The sequence below is a fragment of the Staurois parvus genome, unplaced genomic scaffold, assembly GCF_062004578.1.
Source record: "Staurois parvus isolate SC_StPar_1 unplaced genomic scaffold, SC_StPar_1.0 ptg002423l, whole genome shotgun sequence".
Taxonomy (NCBI): Eukaryota; Metazoa; Chordata; class Amphibia; order Anura; family Ranidae; genus Staurois; species Staurois parvus.
In genome coordinates this window covers 13,416-35,669 of record NW_028320219.1, presented here as the reverse complement: position 1 = coordinate 35,669, position 22,254 = coordinate 13,416, and the positions used below count along the sequence as shown (strand labels likewise).

The window sequence follows — 22,254 nt, the reverse complement described above, 5'->3', positions numbered from 1 at the left end:
TCAGTGAGGCCTTTTTAAGTATGGGGGCGACTAGCACATGTTTTAGAGAGTTGGGGAAGATGCCAGTAGAAAGGGAGAGACTGACGATACGAGTTAAAGAGTGAAGAATAGAGCCAGAGGATGACCGAAGTATTTGCAAGGGAACAGGGTCCAGGGGGCAGGTGGTTAGGTAGGCTTTAGAAACGTTTACCAACCTCCTCTATAGTAGCTGGGTTAACCAAGGGAAGTATAGATTGTGCAGGTAGACAAGGAGTGTAGGGTGAGGGAGATATCTGTACAGTAGAGATCTCGTCACTAATTGTATCAATCTTATTTTTGAAGTGATTAGCGATCTCCTGGGCAGTGAGTGAGTTAGCGGCTGGAGGTAAAGGATGAAGTAGAGTTAAATGGAGAAAAGAGTTGATGGGGATTGCGTGAGAGGGTGTTAATGAGAGTGATAAAATAGGTCTGTTTGGCAGTGTGGAGACAGGAATTGTATTTTTGAAAGGCAGATTTATATTGATTGAAGTCTTGCTGGGGCTTAGTCGTATGCCATAAACGCTCAAGAGCATGGCTACATTTTTTGAGGCATCTGGTATTGTCTTTTTGCCAGGGCTGTAGCGGTTAGGGCCTAGGTCTGTGTGTAGTGAGGGGGGCCAATGTGTCCACAGTGGATGACAGTGAACTGTTGTAGACAGAAGTGGCCAGGTTGGGACAGGACAGGGCTGAGATTTTGTCATAGAGACAATCTGTTGCCGAAAAAAAGAAGAGAAGGGTTAAGATAACGAAGGTTTCTACCGGTAACTGGTAGTTGGAAGCCAAGGAGAGAGTGAGGCTAATAACGGAGTGATCAGAGATCGGAAAAAAGTTGGTGAGGTTGCAAAGAGTGCTGTCAGGAATGGACTTGCCAATAGTGGTGGGACTCACCTGCCTTGTGGGCTGCAGTACCAGGGCTGGCCAGCGGGTGCTCTCAACAACCAGAGGTTCACTTCGGCAATTAGCCATCACCTGGGGCTGATTGCAGGTGGTGTATTTAAGGGATGGCCAGACCTGCAGTCTGTGCCTTGGTGTGTGTTTTTCCATGGGCCCCTGTATCTTGTAACCTGCATTCCTGTTCCTGTTTCTGCCTGACTTGTTGCCGACCCTGCCTAATCCTGACTTCTGCTGACTTCTCCTGTTTGATCCCTGGCTTGTGACCCTGACCATTCTCTGCCTGACCCCCTGTACCTACCTGTCCGTTAGTTGCTGTACCCGGCTCGTGACCTGACTACTCTCCGCCTGCTCCTCCTGTACCTACCTGCCCGATAGTTATCGACACGGCCTGCCTGGCTACGTTGTGCTCTATATGTGTATGTACCTGTGTATCTATATCAGTTTAGGTTTGGGTTTGTTTTACCTTGTTGTATGTATTTGTGTTAGCTTGGTGTTTGGTGCACTGCGTTTATATTTGTATTGTTAGTCTTAATAAATTGTCTTATTTATACCATATCTGAAGCCTGCGTTTCCCTGTGTCAGTCCACACACTTCTGGTCACACCCGCATCCCTGACAAGTGCATAGGTAGGAGAATACAAGGTTGAGGCAGTTCCCATTAGAGTGAGTAGAAGCATGTGTCCATTGTTTTAGTCAATAGAAGTGGTTAGGCTCAGAAGTTTAGAGGTAGCAGGAGTTTTAAGATAAGCAGGGATGTTTAAGTCACCAAGAATGATTGTGGGAATTTGAGAAGAGAAAAAGTAAGGCAGCCAGGCAGAGAAGTCAACAAGGAAGCGTGATACCGGTTCAGGAGGCTGATAGATCACAGCAATTCTTAAAGAAATTGGAGAGAATAGACGTATACAGTGAACTTCAAATGAGGAGAGGGAGGTCCTGAAAAGTGCTTTGAGGGGATAGGAGGATTCCAACTCCACCTCCTTTCCATCCACTAGACCTGTAAGAGTGAGTCCAGAGGAGACCACCATGGGAAAGGGCAGCAGGAGAGGGAAAGTCAGATTCATGAAGCCAGGTTTCTGTAGTTGAAGGAAAACCGAGGGCTGGGCCCACAAATTCAGAGGGTACACGATGCCACAATTACGTTTACTGAAGAGTTATAGTGATCATGTAGTTGAGCATACGTAAACAGAATGATAACAGCGCATAACCATACAGTAAGAATAATACTGTCTAACACTAACCCCGTACTTGCGGACTTTTCCCCAATGTCCAGAAAGCAGCCTGGCTGCGCCTGAATGTTCCTGAGCAAGATATAACGTTGGGGTGCACCCTAAGTATTGCACAATACTATTTGTAATCCAAAGGAAAGTGGAGTATGTCTCTTGTAACTTTCTGGTATATATAAAATGTCACTGACCACGTGTGGTGCGATGTGCTGCGGCAAAGCCGCACTTACGGTTCCCTGCCAGGCTCTTGGTGTTTTCTCCTGACCCACTCCGGAACCAGACCACACAGTCACTTGTTTCCTGGCCTCGTTGTGGATCTTCCTTAGGTGTCCTTGCCAGATTCCACTGTGAGCCGTAAATCCTCTTCCAGGCCCCACACAGATTCTCCAGACGTCCTCAGCATCCAAAAGCCAGACCCAGACTCCACTTCCTCCTCAGAGTTTGTGATGCAGTAAGTAATTTCTTAATTGCAGCCTCAAACCTGCATTTACAGTTCACTATGACCCTTCTGAGGGTCCTACTCGGCCCCTAAATTAGTATTCATGAAACTTTATAGGGTAAATAAGCATTTATCTTGTCTTAGCAAAAGTCACTACAAAATCGATTCTTGTACTTTGCTGCCATCTACTGACCAAAGAGCATATTACAGGCACAATATAGTTTAACATTAGATGTCAGTATTCATCCATGCGTCACACCCTTACATAGTTGCAAGTAGGTTAAAGGAGTTAGTGATTCAAAGGTCATGGACAGAAGTGAGTTTGTTACAGACAGAGCAGACATTCCAAAGGGCACAGGAAAAGGGGAGGCTGGTTCTAGAAAGAAGAGGAATAGTAACCAGATTGTGTGGATTGCGGCCGCAGTTCGAGGATAAGGTGTGTTGGTCAAATGAGAAAGATGGTGGCCCAGGATTTGGGAAATGTCTCCCAGATGTTAGGAGATGCAGAAGGGTGAGAGAGGTAATATGGGAGTGTGACTTATATGGAGGGACAGGTCCCAGTGTCCTGGAGGTTTTATTAGGATGTGAGTTCAGAATTAGCAGGAGTTGATGAGTACAGTAATAAGGTGAAGGTAGGAGTGAGGGTGATATATATGAGTTGTGGGGTGGAGAAGAGGGGTGTAGGAGAGAGAGTTTGAAGAGAGAGGATACAACTGTGAGAAGGAGGAGTAGGGAGTGCATGTTACAGAGTGGTGAGATGAAGAAGCAGACTGGGTAAGAGATGAAAGAGTGGAAGAGGAAACAGGTCACCTGTAGTCTGTTTAGTATTTGAAGTCGTCTGCTGTGGTTTTGCTGAAGTGCAGAGCCAAAGTGCAATGCTCAATACTTAATCCAAGATGATAGTTGCCAATGCTACCCATGGCTGTGCTGCCTCTGGCTGTGCCTCCCCTAAGGAAGGTCTAAATTTTTACTGAGTTGGGTGGGGGTATTGCCAATTAATCAATGAGGAATGCATAGGAGAGACACATGGCTAGCAGGGCAAATTTCTCACACCAAAGGAGGACAAAAAGACTGCAGGAGGGCAGAGTTGTAAAGATTAGGATCAACTCATAAATTTGGGTAAGACAATAAGAGCAAAATAAACACCACAGTAATATGGACAGAGTTAGAGCTCGTTCACACTTGACTTATCTCTAACTCTTGCCAAACGCTCCTATAGTGTTTGACAGGCATTTGGGAAGCGTTTTTGAGGCATTTACCAAGCATTAAAACCGCACCACAAACACCTATAATGAAGTTTAATGGTATTAATGCTCCACAAACGCCCAGGCGTTTGAGGAGCGTCACCATAGACTTGAATGGGAGGTTTCAACTCCTCCTGACTCAACATGAGGCGTCAGTTTTGCGGCGACGCAACGCTTCAGTGTGAACAGCACTGTGTGCTGCCATGTGCAGAATATTCATAGGTGTTTGAGAAACGTTAAAAACACTTCCCAAACGCCTGTCTGACGCCTGCTGACAAAGCTAGTGTGAACGTAGCCGTAAAGATTTGGGAAGCAGTAAGAATTACCAAGAACATTGATAGCCATGAATCGGCTTCAGTTAGAGGTGGATTTTAAAAGCAGTATAGATTACCATATAGCAGTGCAGGGTGAATTCGCATTCATACATGGCATGGGCGATAGTACAGATGGATATTGCTTGCAGACATTTACCATATAGCAGTGCAGGGTGAATTCGCATTCATACATGGCATGGGCGATAGTACAGATGGATATTGCTTGCAGACATTTACCATATAGCAGTGCAGGGTGAATTCGCATTCATACATGGCATGGGCGATAGTACAGATGGATATTGCTTGCAGACATTTACCATATTGCAGTGCAGGGTGAATTCGCATTCATACATGGCATGGGCGATGATACTTCTATTTTGCTCCTGACTAAAAATAAGCAGTGGCTGTAGGGCCAGTTATTGGGGAGGGTGGGGAAATAACAGGGATTGTCAGTGTTTCAGTGTTAAAACCCTGCAAAAGGATTGTGGTGCAGAATTCCAATGGGTTACATTTAAGAAGACTTAATTGGGAGAATCCTGTCATTTCCAGTTGCTTTATGATGTTGAGTGAGTGTGCCCTGATCTCCCAACCTACAGTCAGTTGGGCAGGTTAGAAGTCCCAGTTGTTAAGTCTTTACCTGCTCAAATATTACTTTATCCTGTGAATTGTTGAACACATTTAAGTGCTTTCCAATTCGTCCATCACTACTCCCTAGACCAGTGGTCTCCAAACTGCTGCTCGAGGGCCATATCCAGTCCTTTACTTGCCTTTATCTAGCCCTTTGGACTTCCAAATTATTATGCAAATGATATTTTTCTCATTTACCTAAATAATTGATGTAAATAACAGTCGGCATAATTCTCATGTTATCAACTATTAAGAGTACAATTCAAATTTGATTGAACAAACCTCCTAATGATAACAGGATTTTTTTGAAACCTAAAACACTTACAATGCGCTGTTCCAAATTATTCCGCACAGTAAGTTTCAAAACACTTTATAGGTTGTAAAGAACTGAAAATTGTAGTTTCTTGTGTTTGCAGCATATTTACTGAAATCAAAAGCTATTTCAATCAAACTTTTAACAACATTTTAACAGGTCACGTTACATTTTAACATGGGACCCTTTATTTGATAGCAGCTTTACAAGTCTTGCATCCATTGAACTTGTGAGTTTTTGGACAGTTTCTGCTTGAATTTGTTTGCAAGATGTCAGAATAGCCTCCCAGAGCTACTGTTTGGATGTAAACTGCCTCCCACCCTCATAGATCTTTTGCTTGAGGATGCTCCAAAGGTTCTCTTTTACAAAAAGCTTTATTGAAAAATAAGCAAAGATGAACAGACAATCGTAACAAAAATTCAATGACCAACATTTACATAGTACAATAAATGAAGGGAAGCTGGTGCAAGGCATGCATCAATAAAGGCAAAATCGGAAAAGTTTACATAGGTGCCCGGAGGGAGGGGATGGGGAGGGAGGTTGGGAGAGAACGGGCAACAGACCTTTGTGGGCAATGATAATGTAAACTCCAAAGGGAAGTATTGCTATATCAACATTATAATAAACAGGAAAGGCCCGAGAAAAGGCCGCATCAAAAAACAGCACATATTCATGACCTAGAATTTAAAAAGAAATCTAGATTGCATAAATAGCCTTACGAATGCAGCGTAGAGAACAGGAGGTACAATCCGTAAATTATGTTTAAGAGCAGAGTAAACAGAAGAGTAGAAAAAGACAAATAGTAGAGAGACATGGACAACACACACAGACACACAACAAAAAAAAAAAAAAAAAAAAAAAAGGGGGGAGAGGGAGGGGCCCCGGGGGGATCACAGCAGAATCCATCCTCATATCGATAGAAGGGACTGGTCGAATCTCGAGGGCTGGGCTACGTCCAGCCAGGGACGCCATATCTGCAGAAATTTTGTATGGGTATCCAATAATATGGCCGTCAGTTTTTCATTGACCATTATGAAGTTCATCCGGTTTTTGACAGCCTCAAAGCTAAGAACAGGAGTCTTCCAAGCCCTCGCAATCGTCAACTTAGTTGCCATAAATAAATGTGATGCCAGTTGCCGTTCAGAGCGGAGAAGGCCCTCTGGTGGTTTAAATAGAAGCGCTTCATATGGATTACGCTTAATGTCTGTATGAAGAATAGTGCGGAGGAGGGCATACACCCTAATCCACAACCTGCTTACCTTAGGACAAGTCCACCAGATATGTGCCATGGTACCTAATTGCTGACATCCCCGAAAACAAACCGGGGAATAGGTAGGAATAAAACTAGCTAGACGGGCAGGCGTATAATACCATCGGTATAGAATTTTGTAGGCATTCTCAAGAATAATAACATTCCTGGAACACTTAGATAATGTTTGGGTCATGAGCTGCCAGTCTTGTTGATCCAGGGTTCCCCCTAATTCCGACTGCCAACGCTGATGGTAGGAACGAACCGGAGGGGTTCTATATGACATAATGGAAGAATAAATCAGGGAGATCAGACCTGGAGCATGAGGTCTATGTCTACACTGGCTTTCAAAAGGGGATAAACGGTAAGGTCCTGGATGCGTACGTATTAGAGTATGAATAAAGTGACGAAGTTGAAGATAACCAAAATGTTCTCGGAGGGGAATGTTATAAGAAGAACGCAAAGTGTCAAAGGTAATTATTCTGGTGGGGGATAGGAGTGAATGAATATCATAAAAACCATGTGTCTGCCACCAGACAAACTGTCTAGGGTTATCCTTACCCGGAGGGAATAATGGGTTATGCAATAGACGTAGCAGAGGCAGATGAGGAGAGATAAGGCCAGCGGAGTATTTTATAGAATCCCAAAGACGAAGCGAAAGTGTCAGCGTTGGGCTAAGATTAGATGGACGCTGAGCATTAGGGAGCCAGGGCAAGGAGGGGAGCGGTATCGGGTGAGAGTCCATCATATCTACTACAGCCCACAGGGGGAAATGGTGAGAAGCATGAATATGAGCTAAAGGGGCAATGTTAGCCGCCAAATAATAGGACTGGAGATTTGGAACAGATAACCCGCCCGCATTCCGCCGCGCAAATAAAATGTGCTTGCTAATTCTAGGTCGAGAGGAGCCCCAAATAAAGGACAAAAGTTTTCGCTGATGTATACGCAATATATGCGAAGGTACTGAAACTGGCAGAACACGAAATAGGTATAATAGTTTAGGAAGGTAGGTCATACGGATTGCATTAATTCTGCCAAACCATGATAACGGGAAATGGGACCAAGAGGACAAAAGCTCAGTCAACTCATGAAAAACAGTGGGAAAGTTAGCCTGATACAGTCCATCATATGTCGGGGTAAGCTTAATTCCTAGATATGGTAAGGCCGAAAGCCATTGGAAGGGGAACGTTTGCTTCAAAGTAGTCAGAAGTGATGGTGGGAGGGTAACTGACATAGCTCTTGATTTAGCTGGATTGACGTGTAAACCTGAGAGGGTGGCAAAAGAATCAAGAACTGCTAGTAAATTAGGCAAAGTAATCCCCGGATTCGAGATTGACAATAATATGTCATCCGCAAACAACGATAATTTATGTTGGGAGCCCGCCACATCGATTCCCTTAATATCAGGATGTACACGGATTGCTTCTGCCAACGGTTCCAGGGCTAAGATAAAAAGTAAAGGGGAAAGCGGGCAGCCCTGCCTAGTACCTCTAGCAACCGAGAACGTAGAAGACTCAAATCCGTAGTATCTAAGCTTCGCTTGAGGGGATGTATATAGTGAAGAGATCCATCGCAAGAAGGAAGGACCGAAGCCAAAACGATGGAGGACCGACAGGAGATACGGCCAGGATAAAGTGTCAAAAGCCTTGTTGATGTCCAAGGATAAGAGCATCATATCGATTTTACGAGTATGGGCCAAATGTTGCAATTGTAAAATACGTCTAATGGCATCTCCGGCCTGCCTATGGGGAAAAAATCCCACCTGATCCTTTTTAATCAGACGAGAAAGGAAGGAATTCAATCGAGTAGCCAAAATCTTAGTAAGAATCTTCATATCGATATTGGTAAGAGAGATAGGCCTATAATTAGCCCAGGAAGAATGATCTCGGTCCGGTTTAGGGATCATAACTACATTAGCAGTTAAAGAGTCCGGGGAAAAATTTGAACCTCCCTTCACCGCATTAAACATAGCGGCAAGGTGGGGAGCGAGCACATCAGCCAATTTCTTATAATATAGTGCCGTGTATCCATCAGGACCTGGGCGTTTGCCTGTTTTCAGTTCCGCTATACATTGCAAAACTTCAGATACTTGGATATTGCGATCCATCAGATCCTTATGGGCCGGTGTTAAAGTAGGTAATGACAAACTAGATAAGAAGTCAGAAATAGACTGAGGGTCAGCCCGGGTGGGATCAGAGTAAAGTTTAGCTAGTCTGTGCCGGAACTCCTCTAAAACCGTTACTGGGTTGCTCGTAAGGGTATTGTGACGAGTACGTAAAGATATCGGTTTAGGGTGTTGCGCAAAAGAACGCAATCTACGGGCCAACATAGAGTCTGGTTTGTTAGCTTTGCAATACCACTTCTGGCGAGTCCAACGTAAGGAGCGCTCAGCCTCATCTGTTAAACACAGATCCAACTCCAAAGGTTCTCAATAGGATTGAGGTCAGGGGAGGATGGAGGCCACACCATGACTTTCTCTCCTTTTATCCCCATAGCAGCCATTGATGCAGAGGTATTCTTTGCAGCATGAGATGGTGCATTGTCATGCATGAAGATGATTTTATTACGGAAAGCATAGTTCTTCCTTCTGTACCAGGGAAGAAAGTGGTCAGTCATAAACTCCACATACTTTGCAGAGGTCATTTTTACACCTTCGGGGACCCTAAAGGCGCCGACTAGCTCTGTTCCCATGATTCCGGCCCAAAACATGACTCCACCACCGCCTTGCTGACGTCGCAGCCTTGTTGGAACAGGGTGGCCGTCCACCAACCATCCACTACTCCATCCATTTGGACCATCCAGGGTTGCACGACACTCATCAGTGAACAGGACTGTTTGAAAATTAGTCTTCATGCATTTTTCTGCCCAATGCAGCTGTTTCTGCTTGTGAGCATTGGTTAGTGGTGGCCGAATAGAAGGTTTATGCACAGTTGCAAGACTCTGGAGGACTCTACACCTTGTTGTCCGTGGGACTCCAGAGGCACAAGCAGCTTCAAATATCTGTTTGCTGCTATGTAATGGTATTTTAGCAGCTGCTCTCTTGATCCGATGCATGGATCTGGCAGAAATCTTCCTCAATGTGCCTTTATCTGCACGAACCCGTCTGTGCTCTGAATCAGCCACAAATCTCTTAATAGTGCGATGATCACGCTTAAGTTTTCGTGAAATATCGAATGTTTTGATACCTTGTCCAAGGCATTGAACTATTTCACTCTTTTTGGCAGCAGAGAGATCCTTTTTCTTCCCCATATTGCTTGAAAACGGTGCTCTGCTTAATAATGTGGAACGCCCTCCTTCAGTAGTGTTTCCTTAAATTGGGCTCACCTGCTAATCTAATTATCACAGGTGTCCGAGATTGTGTTCAGTGATCAAAAGAGCCCTGACACACAATGCCATCCATGAGTTAAACTGAAAAACAAAATATTTAATCTTTGTGACACTTAAATAGAATTTGCATAATAATTTGGAACAGGGTGTATTCCTCCCTCTGACCAACAATGAGGTATTATTCCTCCCATCAGTGATGGACTATTCCTTTCACTGACACCAGCTATGTTTTTTGTGTTAAGTGTTAAGCTAAGTGTTTTTTTTTTTTTGTTTTTTTTTTTTAGATTCCTGGAAGTTTGCAGGAATGGTCAGTGATAAGCTGGTGGTTACTCGGCAGGGAAGAGACCCAGACAGACACAGGTGGATATACCGTATTTTTTGCTCCATAAGATGCACCTAGGTTTTAGAGGAGGAAAACAAGAAAAAAAATATTTTGACCCAATGGACTGCAGACATAATACAGGAGATGAACAGAGACTGCGGACATACTACAGGAGATGACCAGAGACTGCGGACATAGTACAGGAGATGACCAGAGACTGCGGACAAACTACAGGAGATGACCAGAGACTGCAGACACAGTACAGGAGATGACCAGAGACTGCGAACACAGTAGAGGGGATGAGCAGAGACTGCGGTCACAGTACAGGGGATGAGCAGAGACTGCGGTCACAGTACAGGGGATGAGCAGAGACTGCGGTCACAGTACAGGGGATGAGCAGAGACTGCGGTCACAGTACAGGGGATGAGCAGAGACTGCGGTCACAGTACAGGGGATGAGCAGAGACTGCGGTCACAGTACAGGGGATGAGCAGAGACTGCGGTCACAGTACAGGGGATGAGCAGAGACTGCGGTCACAGTACAGGGGATGAGCAAAGACTGCTGACACAGTACAGGGGATGAGCAGAGACTGGTGACACAGTACAGGGGATGAGCAGAGACTGGTGACACAGTACAGGGGATGAGCAGAGACTGCGGACCTTTGGGGAGGGAGGGGTAGCAGGTACCCACTCCCACTTGCACTGAGTTGTCCTCCCTCCCCGTCTTCTGGGACACTGACAGGTCCCAGAAGACTGCTGGACCACTCACAGAGAGCAACACTTCTCATGCATGCGCAGTGGGCACCCGGCTGTCACAGCCTGGTGCCCACACTAAAGATGCCGGTGCTGGGAGAGAAGACTGTAGAGCTCTGGACCGAGGAACAGGTAAGGGCTCTGCTGCAGAGAAGAGCCGAGTGGCCGGCCAGGTATTCTGACACGGCGGCAGCAGGAATACCAGACCGGCTGCTCCATATTCGCTCCATAAGATGCACAGACATTTTTCTCCATTTTTTTTTTTGGGGGGGTAATGCATCTTATGGAGCAAAAAATACGGTATATCAAATGTCTTTTTCCAGCCAATTGCTTTTCCGGGGGGTTTCACATTGTTTCTAATATATGGGTAAATTTAAGAGCTGTTTTGAAAGATGGATGGGTCCCTATTCAACTGTGCATTTCCTAGCCCCGTGGAAGACCACGCTTTTAGGATGGTCTAATATTTAATAAAATACAGCCTGTGAATTGCCCAGGGAGCAGCATTAACATTGTGGCTTGTAGTACATCCATAATTTTATACTAATAAGCTGTGTATTGGGTCTGTGCACAGGATGGGTCTCTCCATGGTGTTTGGGTGACAGGTTCTCTTTGATAAAATTCAACCTTCATTCTTCCTTGCAAAGTAAACGCATGAAGGTTAAATTAATCTGCACATTCAGGATAAAGCGACAGGTTCACCATAATGCCAACCTCCACAAATGCAAATACTTTCCTGGTTTTTGCTCCTCAGCCAATCTGTTCAGTTGGAAATGAAAGTAAAGCCCCAAAGGAGTGGTGTTTGTGAAGTCATGCTGGTGCTTGTTGAAGGGGGGGAATTGTTGGGAAAGGGTGAGGGATTACAGGAAACATTGATTTTCTCTTTTTTTAATCAACATACAGGATAAATTTAAAGTGATGTAAGGTTGTACTTTTTTTTAAGGCAAACCGCTCCAATCCTCTTCTTTTTTGTGTCATGTCCTCCTGCAGTCAATTCAATTTGTTCATTCTTCTTCTCTTTTCCAACAGATGGAGCGCAAGACTCCATGTCACTACCTGGGAACCATGAATGCTGTGCCCAGTGGGATGAAGCTCCATGACCTCAGAATCCCCATCCTCCTTCCCTCCTGATCACTGCAGTAAAAGTCGCCAACAGACTCATTCCATCCATCCATCCATCCATCCTGCATTGCTGCTCTGTGCACCTTCATGTACGTAGTCATGATTTCTGTGTGCAGTGTTTAATTTTATTAAATTTAGACCTTTCCCACTGGCTGCTGTAGTTTTTCTTCTAGTTTGTGGTGAACAAACAAAATGCTATTCGTGTTAGCTACAATAGACTTGCTCAGTATCTAAACCAGCGGTCACTAAATGGCGGACCACAGTCCGAGAACGGCCCCAAAATGCTCCCTTCTGGACCGCCAGCCTGCAATGACAGATCTGCCGCTGAGCAGGGCGGTCCTCACAGCAACATGACATCACGTGTGTGCGCCCCGCCCCTTGCAGCTCACTGTCTCTCCGGCTCCCTCTCCCTGCCTGTACACAAGCATTCTTCAGCAAGGATCCTGACACAGCTCCTGTCTGCCCTTAAGGTAGGGTGTAGTCTTACAGGGGCACTCTGATGGGCACATTTAATGTTAGAGTCATGCTGATGGGCACATTTAATGTTAAGGTGCACTGTGATGGACACAACATAGAATGTGCCCATCAGAGTGCCCCTTACTATAAATGTGCCCATCAGAGTGCCCCTTAATATAAATGTACCCATCAGAGTGCCCCTTACTATAAATGTGCCCATCAGAGTGCCCCTTACTATAAATGTGCCCATCAGAGTGCCCCTTACTATAAATGTGCCCATCAGAGTGCCCCTTATTTTATGTTAAGGGTGCACTCTGACGGCCCCATGTTATGTTAAGGGGGCACTCTGATGGCCCCATGTTATGTTAAGGGGGCACTCTGACGGCCCCATGTTATGTTAAGGGGGCACTTTGACGGGCCCATGTTATGTTAAGGGGGCACTCTGACGGGCACATACTGTGGAAAGGGGCACTCTGATGGGGAATATGATTTAAAGGGGTACTCTGAGTGAAAGGGGGCACTCTGATGGGAATACCTGATGTAAGGTGGCACTGTGATGGGGACACCTGTTGTAAAGGGGGCACTCTGATGGGCACACCTGATGTGATGGGAATACATGATGTAAAGTTGCACTCTGATGGCGACACTTAGTGTAAGGGGGTGCACTGATGGGCACACTCTATTTGGACCTCGGCCAGAAGAAAATTTTAGTGACCGGACTTCTTGAATTTTAATTCAATACCCCTGATCTAAAAAACTGTTATTGATCATCCTAAATTGGTGTAGTGACTCCTCCTGGCTAGAAAAGGAAAAACCTCCAGCACAGAGGTGGGCTGATATTACCCCAGGGTGGATCCATGGCCGCAGTGGAGAGTTACAGTGATGAAGGGCACCTAGCACTTTAGTATTTTATAGTATTCTGCTCTGGCTCATAAGAGAGAGAGGATTAGGGATTGAGATACCTCCAGCAACATGGGTTCAAAACGTCATCACACTCTCTGAGGGCAGACTCCAATCTTCCTCCAACAGGACTTCTTTTCCTGGCTCTCCAGCTTGGGTACTGTATGCTCCTTGACCTGGCAAGGCAGCTTGAGGATTTTCCTTGTGGTTTACCAAGACTGACATAAATATCTATAATCTAGTATTGCTGCAGCTCCCTTTTTTATTGCCCTAAGCGTCAGTGATTCCTAGTAGCAGCAGCCAGGAACACCAACACTGAGTTTAGGGGAGAGCCAAGTAAAAGACTATTGATCAACCTGGCAGAACTAAATTTACTAGTCACCTCTGTTTATGGCAGGGTGGCTACACTGGGCAAGTTGAAATGAGCAGATCGGTTATCAGGAAAAAACACATAAATACATTTTAAAAAAAAAGGTGAAATTATTCTTTAACTCTGTTTTGCAGATAAAAAAATGTGCATTTATTATTTATTTTTTTACTTGGAGCCTAGAAAGCATTGCACCCACAATTAGCAGATACAGGTGCCATGCAGGACTCCTGTAGACCTGTCAGTGTATCTGTGTGCTCCTACCTCATACAGGCAAGATGATACACACTGACAGACAGGAAGAGACAAAGAACTACCACAGTGCTCAACAGCTCCGTGGTAGTTCATTGAGAACTACAAGCCAACAGCCGCAAAGGCTATCCTGACTTGTAGTTTTCCATTCACTGAAATCTGTAAATGAATGATGCGACCGAGCAGGAGGAGCCCCACATGGTTGCATTTAAAAAAAAAAAAAAAATAGTAACCGCTATCAGGGGAAAGATCTGCTCGCTGTGACTAGATGCAGCAGAGCGGGCCCCGGGAACATGTTGCATGTTCCCAAAGATTAACTTATCCTTTAACTTTGAGTTAAACCTGCATGCCAGAGATGGAGGCAGCTGATGTGATGTGCAACTCGCCATCCTTACTGGAGCTGTTGTATTCTCAGCCTTACTTTTGGCGTTTTTATGTGGCTGACCAGTAAAGAGGGGGGGGGGGGGTAGGATGAAACCCAAGCTTTCCCATGCAATTATTTTGCAGGTAAAACAAATGTGCATTCATTCATTTATTTATTTGTTTTGGTGCATGTAAAACATTGCACCCCGTGATCAGCAGATCGCTGGTACAATGACAGGCTCCTGCAGGTTGTCATTGTATCTGTCTGCTCGTTCCTCATATGGACAGGCAGTTACACGATGACAGGAAGACTCAATGAACTGCCTAGAGCACTCACTAGCACCCTGGTAGTTCAAGAACTGCAAGCCGTCAGACGCAAAGACTGTTGATACTTGTAGTTCATTAATTTACATTCTGACCACACGGCTGCATTCTTTTCAAATTGTGACAGCTAGCGCTGAGAGAAGATCCCTGGCCCGCTGTCACAGGTGGGGGGGGGGGGAATTTGTGACCCTAAAGTGTGTGGAACTTGTAACAAACCTTTAAGTTGCATGAAACCTTTCCTGCCAATATGTCTGGACCTGATTGGCATATTGCCTCTTTATTGTATGCTCTGTATAAGAAGTGCCAATATACTGGATGTGCTATACTCAGATTTGGGCAAGAAGAGGAGATTACTGTATAAATCTGCTTTATGGGTCAGTCCACCTAAAATGGATATTTTAATTATGGGTGGTGATTAGTAAATGGAGACCCCTCATATCTTAGGAATTCACAGTCTTCTCCATAAAATTCTTGGCTATGATAATGCACTAAAAGCGCCTCACAGTTTCTACCACTGTGCCGTGTGTTGCTGTTGGGCTTTGCTGACTGGACCCCCACCCATATCTTTGGGTTCCTTAAAGTGATATTAAAGGCAGATTAAGAAAAATAAATGTGTCATACTTACCTGCTCTGTGCATTGGTTTTGCACACAACATAAATATTAAATATTGGATGAAGCGCTCTGCTATAATAGTACTATACACAAAACCAAAATATTGTACAAATATATATAAAACAAAAAAAGAAAGTGACTAGTGCTTAATAAATATTATATGTGTAAACACAATAAAAATATATAATTCATATAAAACCAGTCTGCCCCCAAGTGGCTAAAAACTGGTTAAACATGTGCACACACGACTTAAATAAGGGTGACCAAGTGCTTACTTACATATATAATGTCTTAATAAATATAATAAAAAATCACAGTGAATAATCTCAAAAAGTGCCAAGTGTTAAAATGCAATCAATATACATCTAATATCATCATGTGCAAAATCATGCTATCATTCTTCTGTGAAAATTAAGATATAAATAGGTGCTTCTTCATCAAAATTGTGCTCAGACCAAGGTGTCACTCCAGTGCATCAATCCTAAATATCCAGAGTGCCTCCTCACCTCCAACATTCGACCCCTAGAGGTCACAGATCATTTATTTAAATGATGTTCCAGACCGACACCAGGATATATCTTGTCCCCACGACTCAAAATCTTATTATATAAGATGACTCAGCCATATATCCATGGACCATGGAAGATTAAGCAAAAAGAGAGATCTCCATTGCGCAATATGTAACGATTATTAAATATAAAGACCAGACGAATAACTCACATGCTCCTAGTAGTTAACAAGCGGTTCCCCCATATCCTATGGGAGTAATAGGAAATCACGTTTGGCAAAAACCGGAAGTGCGTCACCGGAAACACGTCACCGAGCTCCACCCGGAAATGACGGAATATGAGGGCACTCGAGCAGGCTCACTCCTGAGCTGCTGCTGTGTGTGACCATTTACACACACACAGCATGGCTTGGCTCCATTCCTGGAATGAGGGGGGGCTCAGGGAAGTGGGGGCTGCTGTACACAAGTCTGTTTTTAACTTCATGTATTCAAGATAAAAAACGTTGAGCCTTTACAACCACTTTAACCACTTGCCCTCCAGAGGATCCCCCCACTCCTGACCAGGCCCTGTTTTGCGATATGGCGCTGTGTTAATTTGACAATTGTGCAGTCATGCAACGCTGCACCCAAATGAAATTTGTCCTTTTCCCACAAATAGAGCTTTCTTTCTGTGGTATTTGATCGCTTGTGCGTTTTTTATTTTTTGAAAAAAAAACAATATTTTTAACGTTTTGCTTTTAAACATGTCTCCTCTTCTTCCTTCTCCTTTTCTTCTTCCTGCTTTTTCTTCTTTTTCTTTTCTTCCTCTTTCTTCCTCTTCTTCTTTTTCTTTTCTTCCTCTTTCTTCTTCTTTTTCTTTTCCTCCTTCTTTTTTTCCTCTTTCTTCTTCTTTTTCTTTTTTTTTTCTTTCGTCTTTTCCTCTTCTTTCTTCTTTTCCTCTTCTTTTCTTTTTTCTTTTCCTCTTCTTTCTTCTTTTCCTCTTCTTTTCTTTTTTCTTTTCCTCTTCTTTTCATCTTCTTTTCCTCTTCTTTCTTCTTTTCCTCTTTGCTTCTTTCTTCTTTTCCTCTGCTTTCTTCTTTTCTTTCTTCTTTTCATCTTCTACTTTTCTTGATTCTTTTCCTCTTCTTCTTTTCCTCTTCTTTTCTTTCTTGTTTTCCTCTTCTTTTTTTTCTTCTTTTCCTCTTCTTTTTTGTCTTCTTTCCTCTTCTTTTCTGTCTTCTTTTCCTCTTCTTTTCTGTCTTCTTTTCCTCCTTCTTTTCCTCTTCTTTTCCTCTTCTTTCTTCTTTTCTTTCTTCTTTTACTCCTTCTTTTCTTCTTCTTTTCCTCTTCTTTTTTGTCTTCTTTTCCTCTTCTTTTCTTCTTCTTTTCCTCTTCTTTTTTGTCTTCTTTTCCTCTTCTTTTCTTTCTTCTTTTCCTCCTTCTTTTCCTCTTCTTTTCCTCTTCTTTCTTCTTTTCTTTCTTCTTTTCCTCTTCTTTTCTGTCTTCTTTTACTCCTTATTTTCCTCTTCTTTTCCTCTTCTTTTCTTTCTTCTTTTCCTCTTCTTTTTTGTCTTCTTTTCCTCTTCTTTCTTCTTTTCCTCTTCTTTTCTTCTTCTTTTCCTCTTCTTTCTTCTTTTCCTCTTCTTTTCTTTCTTCTTTTCTTCTGCTTTCTTCTTTTCCGTTGCTTTCTTCTTTCCTTTCTTCTATTCCTTCTCTTTCTTCTTTTCCTCTTCTTTTCTTCTTTCTTTTCTTCTTCTTTTCTTTCTTCTTTTCCTTTTCTTTTCTTCTTTTCCTCTTCTTTTCTTTATTCTTTTCCTCTTCTTTTCTTTCTTCTTTTCATCTTCTTTTCCAATTATTTTTCTCTTCTTTCTTCTTTTTCTTCTCTTTCTTCTTTTCCTTCTCTATTCCTTCTCTTTCTTCTTTTCCTCTTCTTTTCCTATTGTTTTCTTTATTTTCCTTTTCTTTCTTCTTTTCTTTTTTCTTTCTTCTAATCCTTCTCATTCTTCTTTTCCTCTTTTCTTCTTCTTCTTTTCCTCTTCTTTCTTCTTTTCCTCTTCTTTTCTCCTTCTTTTCCTCCTTTTCTTTCTTCTTTTCCTCTTCTTTCTTCTTTATCTCCTTCTATTCCTTCTCTTTCTTCTTTTCCCCTTCTTCTTTTCCTCTTCATTTCATTCTTCTTTTCCTCTTCTTTTCTTTCTTCTTTTGCTCTTCTTTCTTCTTTTCTTTCTTCCTTCTTCTTTTCCTTCTCTTTCTTCTTTTCCTCTTCTTTTCTTTCTTCTTTTCCTTTTCTTTCTTTTTTTCTCTTCTTTCTTCTTTTCTTTTTTCTTTCCCTTCTTTTTTTTCTTTTCTTTCTTCTATTCCTTCTCTTTATTCTTTTCCTCTTCTTTTTTTCTTTTCCTCTTCTTCTTTTCCTCTTGTCTTCTTTCTTTTCTTCTTTTCCTCTTTTTTTCTTGCTGCTTTTCCTCTTCTTTTCTTGCTTCTTTTCCTCTTCTTTCTTCTTCTTTGCCTCTTCTTTCTTCTTTTTCTCCTTCTTTTCTTTCTTCTTTTCCTCTTCTTTCTTGCTTCTTTTCCTCTTCTTTCTTCTTTTCTTTCTTCCTTCTTCTTTTCCTTCTCTTTCTTCTTTTCCTCTTCTTTTCTTGCTTCTTTTCCTCTTCTTTTCTTCTTCTTTTCCTCTTCTTTCTTCTTTTATTTCTTCTTTCTTCTATTCCTTCTCTTTCTTCTTTTCCTCTTCTTTTCTTTCTTCTTTTCCTCTTCTTTTCCTTTTCTTTTCTTTCTTCTTTTCCTTTTCTTTTCTTTCTTCTTTTCCTTCTCTTTATTCTTTTCTTTCTTCTATTCCTTCTCTTTATTCTTTTCGTCTTCTTTTTTTCTTTTCCTCTTCTTTTCCTCTTCTCTTCTTCTTTCTTTTCTTCTTTTCCTCTTCTTTTTATTCTTCTTTTCCTCTTCTTTTCTTTCTTCTTTTCCTCTTTTTTTTTCTTCTTTTCCTCTTCATTTCTTTCTTCTATTCATTCTCTTTCTTCTTTTCCCTTTCTTCTTTTCTTCTTTCTTTTTTTCTTCTTTTCCTCTTCTTTTCTTTCTTCTTTTCCTCTTCATTTCTTTCTTCTTTTCCTCTTCATTTCTTTCTTCTTTTCCTCTTCTTTCTTCTTTTCCCTTTCTTCTTTTCTTTCTTCTATTCCTTCTTTTCCTCTTCTTTTCTTCTTTTCCTCTTCTTTTCTTCTTTTCCTTTTCTTTTTTCTTCATTTCCTCTTCTTTTCTTTCTTCTTTTCCTCGTCTTTTCTTGCTTCTTTTCCTCTTCTTTTCTTGCTTCTTTTCCCCTTCTTTTCTTGCTTCTTTTCCTCTTCTTTCTTCTTTTCTTTCTTCCTTCTTCTTTTCCTTTTCTTTTCTTACTTCTTTTCCTCTTCTTTTCTTCTTCTTTTCCTCTTCTTTTCCTCTTCTTTTCTTCTTCTTTTCATCTTCTTTTCCTCTTCTTTTCTTCTTCTTTTCCTCTTCTTTCTTCTTCTTTTCCTCTTCTTTCTTCTTCTTTTCCTCTTCTTTCTTCTTCTTTTCCTCTTCTTTCTTATTTTCCTCTTTCTTTTCTTTCTTCTTTTCCTCTTCTTTCTTCTTCTTTTCCTCCTTCTATTCCTTCTCTTTCTTCTTTTCCCCTTCTTTTCCTCTTCGTTTCTTTCTTCTTTTCCTCTTCTTTTCTTTCTTCTTTTCCTCTTCTTTCTTCTTTTCCTCTTCTTTTCCGCTTTCTTCTTTTCTTTCTTCTTTCTTCTTTTCTTTCTCTTATTTTCTTTCTTCTATTCCTTCTCTTTCTTCTTTTCCTCTTCTTTCTTCTTTTCTTTCTTCTTTTCCTCTTTCTATTCCTTCTCTTTCTTCTCTTCCCCTTCTTCTTTTCCTCTTCGTTTCTTTCTTCTTTTCCTCTTCTTTTCCTCTTCTTTCTTCTTTTCTTTCTTCCTTCTTCTTTTCCTCTTCTCTTCTTGCTTCTTTTCCTCTTCTTTTCTTCTTCTTTTCCTCTTCTTTCCTCTTCCTTCTTTTCTTTCTTCTTTTCTTTCTCTTTCTTCTTTTCTTTCTTCTATTCCTTCTCTTTCTTCTTTTCCTTTTCTTTTCTTTCTTCTTTTCCTCTTCGTTTCTTTCTTCTTTTCCTCTTCGTTTCATTCTTCTTTTCCTCTTCGTTTCATTCTTCTTTTCCTCTTCTTTTCTTTCTTCTTTTCCTCTTCTTTTCTTTCTTCCTTCTTCTTTTCCTCTTTCTTCTTTTCCTCTTTCTTCTTTTCTTTCTTCTTTCTTCTTTTCTTTCTCTTATTTTCTTTCTTCTATTCCTTCTCTTTCTTCTTCTTTTCCTCTTCTTTTCTTTCTTCTTTTCCTCTTCTTTCTTCTTTTCCTCTTTCTATTCCTTCTCTTTCTTCTTTTCCCCTTTTTCTTTTCCTCTTCGTTTCTTTCTTCTTTTCCTCTTCTTTCTTCTTTTCCTCTTCTTTCTTCTTTTCTTTCTTCCTTCTTCTTTTCCTTCTCTTTCTTCTTTTCCTCTTCTTTTCTTGCTTCTTTTCCTCTTCTTTTCTTCTTCTTTTCCTCTTCTTTCTTCTTTTATTTCTTCTTTCTTCTTTTCTTTCTCTTTCTTCTTTTCTTTCTTCTATTCCTTCTCTTTCTTCTTTTCCTCTTCTTTTCTTGCTTCTTTTCCTCTTCTTTTCCTTTTCTTTTCTTTCTTCTTTTCCTTCTTTTTTCCTCTTCTTTCTTCTTTTCTTTTTTCTTTCTTCTTTTCCTTCTCTTTATTCTTTTCCTCTTCTTTTCTTGCTTCTTTTCCTCTTCTTTTCTTCTTCTTTTCCTCTTCTTTCTTCTTTTATTCTTTCTTCTTTTCTTTCTCTTTCTTCTTTTCTTTCTTCTGTTCCTTCTCTTTCTTCTTTTCCTCTTCTTTTCCTTTTCTTTTCTTTCTTCTTTTCCTTTTCTTTTCCTCTTCTTTTCCTCTTCTTTTTATTCTTCTTTTTCTCTTCTTTTCTTTCTTCTTTTCCTCTTTTTTTTATTCTTCTTTTCCTCTTCATTTCTTTCTTCTATTCCTTCTCTTTCTTCTTTTCCCTTTCTTCTTTTCCCTTTCTTCTTTTCTTCTTTTTTTTTCTTCTTTTCCTTTTCTTTTCTTGCTTCTTTTCCTCTTCTTTTCTTCTTCTTTTCCTCTTCTTTTCCTCTTCTTTTCCTCTTCTTTCTCCTTCTTTTCCTCTTCTTTCTCCTTCTTTTCCTCTTCTTTTCCTCTTCTTTCTTCTTCTTTTCCTCTTCTTTCTTCTTTTCCTCTTCTTTCTTCTTCTTTCTTCTTCTTTTCCTCTTCTTTCTTCTTTTCCTCCTTCTATTCCTTCTCTTTCTTCTTTTCCCCTTCTTCTTTTCCTCTTCGTTTCTTTCTTCTTTTCCTCTTCGTTTCTTTCTTCTTTTCCTCTTCTTTCTTCTTTTCTTCTTCTTTCTTCTTTTCTTTCTTTCTTCCTTCTTCTTTTCCTTCTCTTTCTTCTTTTCCTCTTCTTTTCCTCTTTCTTCTTTTCTTTCTTCTTTTCTTTCTCTTATTTTCTTTCTTCTATTCCTTCTCTTTCTTCTTTTCCTCTTCTTTTCTTTCTTCTTTTCCTCTTCTTTCTTCTTTTCCTCTTTCTATTCCTTCTCTTTCTTCTTTTCCCCTTCTTCTTTTCCTCTTCGTTTCTTTCTTCTTTTCCTCTTCTTTTCTTTCTTCTTTTCCTCTTCTTTCTTCTTTTCTTTCTTCCTTCTTCTTTTCCTCTTCTCTTCTTCTTCTTTTCCTCTTCTTTCTTCTTTTCTTTCTTCTTTCTTCTTTTCTTTCTCTTTCTTCTTTTCTTTCTCTTTCTTCTTTCTCTTTCTTCTATTCCTTCTCTTTCTTCTTTTCCTTTTCTTTTCTTTCTTCTTTTCCTCTTCTTTTCTTGCTTCTTTTCCTCTTCTTTTCCTCTTCTTTCTTCTTTTCTTGCTTCTTTTCCTCTTCTTTTCTTCTTCTTTTCCTCTTCTTTCTTCTTTTCTTTCTTCTTTCTTCTTTTCTTTCTCTTTCTTCTTTTCTTTCTTCTATTCCTTCTCTTTCTTCTTTTCCTTTTCTTTTCTTTCTTCTTTTCCTCTTCTTTTCTTTCTTCTTTTCCTTTTCTTTCTTTTTTCCTCTTCTTTCTTCTTTTGTTTCCCTTCTTTTTTTTCTTTTCTTTCTTCTATTCCTTCTCTTTATTCTTTTCCTCTTCTCTTTCTTCTTTTCCCTTCTTCTTTTCCTCTTCTTTTTTATTTCTTTTCCTCTTCTTTTCTTTCTTCTTTTTCTCTTCTTTTCTTGCTTCTTTTCCTCTTTTCCTCTTCTTTTCTTTCTTCTTTTCCTTCTTCTATTCCTTCTCTTTCTTCTTTTCCCCTTCTTCTTTTCCTCTTCTTTTCCCCTTCTTCTTTTCCTCTTCTTTTCCCCTTCTTCTTTTCCTCTTCTTTTCCCCTTCTTCTTTTCCTCTTCTTTTCTTTCTTCTTTTCCTCTTCTTTTCTTTCTTCTTTTCCTCTTCTTTTCCTCTTCTTTTCTTTCTTCTTTTCCTCTTCTTTTCTTTCTTCTTTTTCTCTTCTTTTCTTTCTTCTTTTTCTCTTCTTTTCTTTCTTCTTTTTCTCTTCTTTTCTTTCTTCTTTTCCTCTTCTTTTCTTTCTTCTTTTCCTTTTCTTTTCTTCTTTTCCTCTTCTTTTCTTTCTTCTT

The 22,254-nt window shown here is 41.0% G+C and overlaps 1 long non-coding RNA gene across 3 annotated transcripts in view; it reads left to right on the top strand.

Annotated features, from left to right (window-relative positions):
* The window catches only part of LOC149430892 (uncharacterized), a 31,551-nt gene extending 19,560 nt beyond the window's left edge, over positions 1-11,991 (top strand). For 2 of the 3 annotated variants that reach the window (XR_016309382.1, XR_016309383.1), the window contains exon 7: positions 11,748-11,991. This is a non-coding gene — a long non-coding RNA (uncharacterized LOC149430892). Of the gene's footprint in view, positions 1-9,931; positions 10,008-11,747 lie in introns of all 3 variants that reach the window. The other variant, XR_016309384.1, reaches the window with a different exon arrangement.
* Positions 11,992-22,254: the final 10,263 nt, after the last annotated feature.